The sequence below is a fragment of the Corylus avellana genome, chromosome ca11 (assembly GCF_901000735.1).
Source record: "Corylus avellana chromosome ca11, CavTom2PMs-1.0".
Classification (NCBI taxonomy): Eukaryota; Viridiplantae; Streptophyta; class Magnoliopsida; order Fagales; family Betulaceae; genus Corylus; species Corylus avellana.
Window position 1 is genome coordinate 20151053 of NC_081551.1, and position 6997 is coordinate 20158049.

The 6997-nt window shown below is 40.9% G+C and overlaps 1 pseudogene; it reads right to left on the reverse strand.

Annotated features, from left to right (window-relative positions):
• Nucleotides 1-793: 793 nt before the first annotated feature.
• Nucleotides 794-6997, reverse strand: part of LOC132165211 (LRR receptor-like serine/threonine-protein kinase HSL2) — an 8361-nt pseudogene continuing 2157 nt past the window's right edge.

The window sequence follows — 6997 nt, forward strand, 5'->3', positions numbered from 1 at the left end:
AGGAATGGAAATAAAATGAGAAGTATAATATATATAATAATTATGGGAATACTTGGGCACAAATGATTTTCAAATGAGGTTTGATGCGGACACAACATAAATCCAACTCATGGCCAACTTCTCTTATACGTGTAAAAAAATTTGAATTTTAAACTAAACAAATTGTCTTTTTTTCCTAATTTTCATAATCTTAAAATCCTCTTTATCAATTTTTTTTTTTTTTTTAAATGACACGTAGGAGAGAAGTTGACCATAAGTTGAATTTGTGTTGTGACCTTAACATTTTCCTATCCAAATATATGGAAATACTTTGTGCCAAAAGAAAAATAAAGATAAGAATTTTAATCAGGAGAATTAAAGAAATATATTACGAAAGAATATCTTCCAAGTCACAATTTGTCATTAATTAGTCTCCTTTTTTTTTCTTGGGCTTCAATCCCATTGGCATTTAGCACGTGATTAATTAATTAATACCTGGCGATTATGAAAATCCAGACGTTCCTGGTTGTACTAAAAGTCCATCACTTCTAAATAATTTTTTAAATAATTATTTGGAACCGATGGACCAAATAATTTTTTACTTAAGTCCTTTTTTAAATGCTCTTATTGAGTAATTATGAAATGTGGTATCACAAAAAATATTTGGAGAAAAAAATACAAAAATATGACAAAGCAAAATTAGGATATTATTCTGAAAATAATCTCCAAATATTATTGTACATATTTTTTTCTGTCAAGATATTACAATACTATTAATTTAATATTTAATAATTTAGCTACAGAATTTCCTGTATCAGTCGGTGTCATCGCCGTCTTGAATTTGATCGGGGCCATCATATTCCTCCGAGTGAATATTGATGTTGCTCATGTCGGAGGTGATGTGGTAGGTAGCATCGATGTCCGGGTACCGATTTAGGTCCAGAGGTTCTGACATGGCAGTCCTGTTGGCTGTGAGATTAGGCCCATCGGCTTGATAGGTTTGGTCAAACCTGTGGTGGCAGACCAAAGCTGTGTGGCCCAATCTGCCACATACTTGACAGGTGGAGCTTCGGCTCGATCCACTGTGCGGTCCATTTGGACCTGAAGAGCCACGATTTGGAGCTGGGTTTGGTCGGAGCAGATTCTTCAAAACCTCTTTCATAGACGGCCTTTCAGAAGGCTTGGTAGATGTACACAAGACACCAAGTTTGAAGACAAAGCACATTTCATCAAAGTAGCAGGTTTCCCTAACCTCCTCGTCCAAGACATCAACTATAGGCTTGTTTTCTTGAATCTGTCGCCATGCCCATTGGACAAGCGATCTGTTTCCATCACCTTCACTAGCTGTTCTTCCAGTTGTTAGTTCAAGAAGAACGACCCCAAAGGTATAAACGTCAATCTTCTTATTAACTCGTCCCATTTGAGCATACTCTGCCGTTCAAGTTAACAACAAAGACAAAACTTAAACTCCTGCGGTTGGAAAAAATGGAGAAACAAACATCATAATCAAAATAGAGCTTATAAATTATTATGTCACACACCTGGAGCTATGTAGCCGAAAGAGCCGGCCACAGCTGATGTTGAAGCAGATTCTGCATGCTTGATCAACATCTTGGCAAGACCAAAATCAGCGATTTTTGCATTAAATTCAGAATCTAGAAGGATGTTGCTTGACTTCACATCTCGATGAACAATGGGTTGTGAGCAGTCATGGTGCATATAGGAAAGTCCCTGGGCAACTCCAACTGCTATCTGCAACCTCTTAGGCCAATCCAGGTTGACTTGCTGGACTAAATCTGAGACATTTGATGCTCCACTCTTCCCATGTAGCCATAGATCCAAGCTACCATTTTCCAAATACTCGTAGACAAGAAGTTTTGAATCACCACCGGAGATACAACAGAGCAACTTCACTCTTGGAATGTCGTATTGAACTGAGTGTTTTAACTTCTGCAAGAAATTGTTTTTCAAGCTTGTGTTCTAGCATTCCATTATCCCAAATCCTCTTCACAGCAACAATTTCACATGAAGGATTCACAGCAGCAATATCACGTGAAGGATTCACTGCAACACGGTATACCACCCCTGATCCACCACGGCCTATGACATTATTTTCTGTCAATCCTGACATAATGTCTGATCCCGTAAAATTCAGCCTGTGGAATGAGGTGAGCTTCCAAGTCAAATCCAATCCTTGCTTTCTTCTCATGAAAACTCTGATCACGAAGAATAAAGGTAGTAGAAGTGTTGCTATCACCGAACATAGTTATCAAAACAACAAATCGAACCGAAATTTTGCTTGATTTGGAATTGCATTGGTCAATGTTTATTGATGAGCTAGACGCACAGAGACCAGGATTATTCAAGAAGCTTCTTACATAATCACCACTCAGGAATCCATATGGGATCCTCCCAGTCAAATGATTGGAAGAGAGATTGAGAACAATTCCATTTCCAGCTAGGAGGCCAAGTTGCATTGGAATTTCGCCGGACAGTTGGTTTTCTGCCAAGTCCAAATGAGTAAGGCTTGGCAATGAACCAAATTCCTCTGGAATTTGTCCAGAGATTGAATTTCGACTAAGGTTTAGAATAGTTAGCGATTTCCATGATAGAATGTTTGAAGGAAGGGAGCCTGAGAGTCGATTTTGATCAAGCAAAAGAGTAGTTAAAGAAGGAAGAGCTGCTATTTCTTGAGGAATTGTGCCATTTAAGAGGTTATTACCAGCATTGAGCACCACCAAATTCATCCAGGAAGACACTTTTGTCGGAATTTCACCTGAGAGTCGGTTGTTAGCAAGCAAAAGATGAGTTAACTGAGGAAGAGCTGCTATTTCTTGAGGAATTGTGCCACTCAAGAGGTTATTACTAGCGTTGAGCACCATCAAATTCCCCCAGGAAGACATGGATCTTGTTGGAATTTCACCCGAGAGTTGGTTGTTAGCAAGAAAAAGATGAGTTAATTGAGGAAGAGCTTTTAGTTCCAAAGGAATTGTACCATCTAAGAGGTTATTGTTGACGTCGAGATACACCAAATTCCCACAAGAAGATACTCCCGCCGGAATTTTAGCAGAAAACCTGTTGTGACTCATCTCTAATCGAGAAAGATTTCGTGACAATCTCTCAGGAAATTCACCTGTAAAAGAATTGTTGCTTAACAACAAGTTGCTCAAATTGAATAATGTCCATAAGCCACTAGGAATATTTCCTGAAAACCTATTACTCTTAACGTTAAGAACTTTCAAATTATTGCAACTTCCAAGGGACTTGGGCAATTCACCACTGAGGTTGTTGTCGAAAGCTACCACTCCTGTCAACCTTCTATTATCACCCAAGTGTTTTGGCAGCTGGCCAGTAAGCTGATTAGACGCAACCTGAAATTCTTCAAGCAAAGAATACCGCCCAAAGTCTGGAGACAAAGTACCTGAAAAATTGTTGCTAAATAGTTTAAGATTTATCAGCCCTGGGAGATGACCTATGCTATCTGGAATTTTTCCAAATAATTGATTGCAAAACAAAGCCAAACCAGACAATTTGGTGAGTCTTCCAAAATCATCGGGTATAGTTCCAGTCAAGTTATTCTCGGATAGATCAACAATGTCTATATTTAAAGCCTCACCCACCCGAGGAATCTCCCCGGACAATTTGTTTTTGTAGAGGTACACTATACTCAAAATTTTCAGCATAAACAAACTGCTTGAGATTTTCCCACTTAGATTGTTTGTTGACAAATCCAAATGCTCCAGTGCCACCATTTCTCCAATCTTGTCTGGGATTTCTCCTACCAAATTCGAGCCTGCCACCCAAAGATACTTCAGTTTCTTCAACTTTGTGAACTCCGAAGGCAATGTTGTTGTGATCCCTGAAATGTAGGCCAATTCTAGTCGTTCAAGATTGGACAAGTTGCCAATTTCTGGCGGGAAAGAACCGTTAAACGGACACGCAAAAAGTTGAAGTATTCTCAGCTCTATTAACCGCCCAATAGATGCTAGGATGTTTCCAGAGAAGCTATTGGCTCCAAGGTTGAGCTCGGGAAGCTGAGCCATGCGGTGAATGTCATCAGGGAGCGTGCCGGCGAAGTAGTTCTGCGAGAGGTTGAGGTATTGGAGGTTGGAGCAGCTGTAGAGAGCTCGTGGGAACTCATTAGAGGTCATATAGTTGTATGAAAGGTCAAGGGCTGTGAGGTTGTTGAGGTCACAGATGAAGGGTGGGACTGTTCCACTGATGTCCGTGTTAATGAGGTATAGTCTGGTGACTGAGCCACCGGTACTGCAGGTGATCTCTGGCCACGAACAGTGGGAAGTGTTTGAAGGTGTCCAATGGCTGAGGGACTGGGGGTTTTTCCAGTGTTGCTTCAGGTTCAGTAGGATTGGTTGCTCATGATCATTGAGCTGAGAGGCTGCATGGCTGAAAAGGAGAAGGAAGAGGCTTGTGTAGAAAGAGAGTTGGATGCATATTTTGGGTTTCGTCATTTGAAGGGTTGAGTTCGGTCTCGCTGATGCGCTAAGAAGTGCTTTAAACCGTTATTTGTGTTAGGGGTGAACACCAATTTCAGATGCTCAGCGGAATTAATCTACCCCTCTTTGTGCAAATTAAATAGTAACACAATAGCAAAATAATAATCAAACAAACCCACAAGCAAGACACCAAGATTTTTACGTGGAAAACCCTCCAATGCGAAGGTAAAAACCACGGGACCTAGTCCAGTTAAATCTTCCACTATCAACAATAATGGGTTTACAATTTGTCTTCCCTAGAGAAATATCTAGAGGTTATCACCACATCAAGAATACATGCATTCTTGGATTAAACATAAATTCATCACCCTAAAGTGGATTCCAACAAGAATAAAGAAAGATCTCACCAAGTAGGTATTAGCAATCAAGCGATTGGAGAGGAATTCCAACGATCGACACCAGTCAATACGTAGCACTCGTCGTCAGGAGCAACACTCTAAAATTGCATCAAGATCGAACCACAAACGACCTTCCAATCTCTGACGGATGTTCTTCTTTTTCTTTTTTTTTTCCTCCCTGCGCCGCGCGCTTCTTTCTTTCTTCTCTCTCTCTCTCCTTAAGACAAAGAGATAAGTATATATATATATAGTACACAAAGGGTTTTAAACCCTTTGTGTTTCCTGCCACGTGGGTTGGTCCCCACATAAAGAGGGACCACCCAACAAATCTCCCCCTCCCGATTATGTGGGGGGCTCCACCAAGCCCGCCGCGCTTCTGCAAATTTCAAGCTTTTGCATAGGCAACGATTTAGTCATCATATCTGACCCATTATCATCAGTATGGATTTTCTCAATCTGTAACAGCTTATCCTCCAGTGCATCCCGAATCCAATGACACTTAACATCAATATGTTTCGATCTTGAATGGAAAGTTGAATTCTTACTGAGATGGATGGCACTCTGACTGTCACAGTAAAGCACATACCTCCCTTGCTGTAAACCCAATTCTTGTAAGAACTTTTTCATCCATAACAATTCTTTGGCCGCTTCAGTGATAGCAATGTACTCTGCCTCTGTGGTAGACAAAGCAACACACTTCTGCAATCTGGACTGCCATGACACTGCTCCCCCTGAATAAGTAATCAGGTACCCTGAAGTAGATTTTCTAGAATCAATATCCCCAGCCATATCTGCATCAGTAAACCCATCAAGCACCTGTTGACCACTGCCGAAGCACAAACATACTCTCGAAGTACCTCTGAGATACCTGAGAATCCATTTCACAGCTGCCCAATGTTCTTTGCCAGGATTAGAAAGGAACCGACTAACAACTCCAACTGCATGAGCGATATCAGGCCTCGTACACACCATGGCGTACATCAAGCTACCCACGGCTGATGCGTAAGGCACTTTCTTCATTTCATCTTTTTCTTTCTCACTTGTAGGACTTTGCTTTGAACTCAACTTCAAATACCCTGCAAGTGTAGAGCTCACCGGTTTTGCCTTGCTCATGTTGAACCTGTCCAATACCTTCTCGATATAACTCTCTTGTGATAGCCACAATTTTCCTTTCTTCCTATCACGAGAGATCTTCATACCAAGGATATGCTTTGCTGGTCCCAAGTCCTTCATAGCAAAGGACTTACTCAATTCTTTCTTCAGTCTGTCAATTTTTCTAGTGTCACGACAAACAATCAACATGTCGTCCACATACAGCAAGAGAATAATAAATTCTCCATCAGAGAATTTCTTCACAAACACACAATGATCTGCTGTAGTTCTCTCATACCCATGATCAACCATAAAAGAATCAAACTTCTTATACCACTGTCTCGGTGCCTGCTTGAGTCCGTACAAGCTCTTTTTCAACCGACACACAAGGTGTTCTTTGCCTTTAGCTGTGAACCCCTCTGGTTGCTCCATATAAATTTCCTCCTCTAAGTCACCATGAAGGAAAGCAGTCTTCACATCAAGCTGTTCGATCTCCAAATTCATTTTGGCAGCCAAATTCAAAACAACTCTGATAGAAGACATCTTTACCACGGGTGAGAAAATTTCATCAAAATCAATGCCCTTCTTTTGACCGAACCCCTTTACAACTAGTCGCGCCTTGTACCTTGGCTGTGATCTGTTTGGTTCAATCTTGCATCTGAACACCCATTTGTTCTTGAGTGCTCTCTTGCCCTTAGGCAGTTCCACCAAATCATATGTGTGATTCTCATGCAAGGATTTCATCTCGTCTTGCATGGCTTCTAACCATTGATTTTTCTGGTCATGTAGCATAACCTCTTGATAACTTTCTAGCTCTCCCCCATCAGAAAGTAACGCATACTCATTAACTGAATATTTTCTGGAAGGCTGTCGGTCTCTAGTAGATCTCCTCAACTGAATCTCAGCGGCTGGTTCTGAAGAAGCTTGCTCTAGATGCTCTTCTGACTCCACACTATCAATTGTAGGCTCACCATTTTCGCCAACTGTATCAACCTGTTCTTCTTGTACATCTCCCATGTGTTCATCATGCATCACACAAGGAGGAATAACTGGATCCAAATCAACACGGTATTC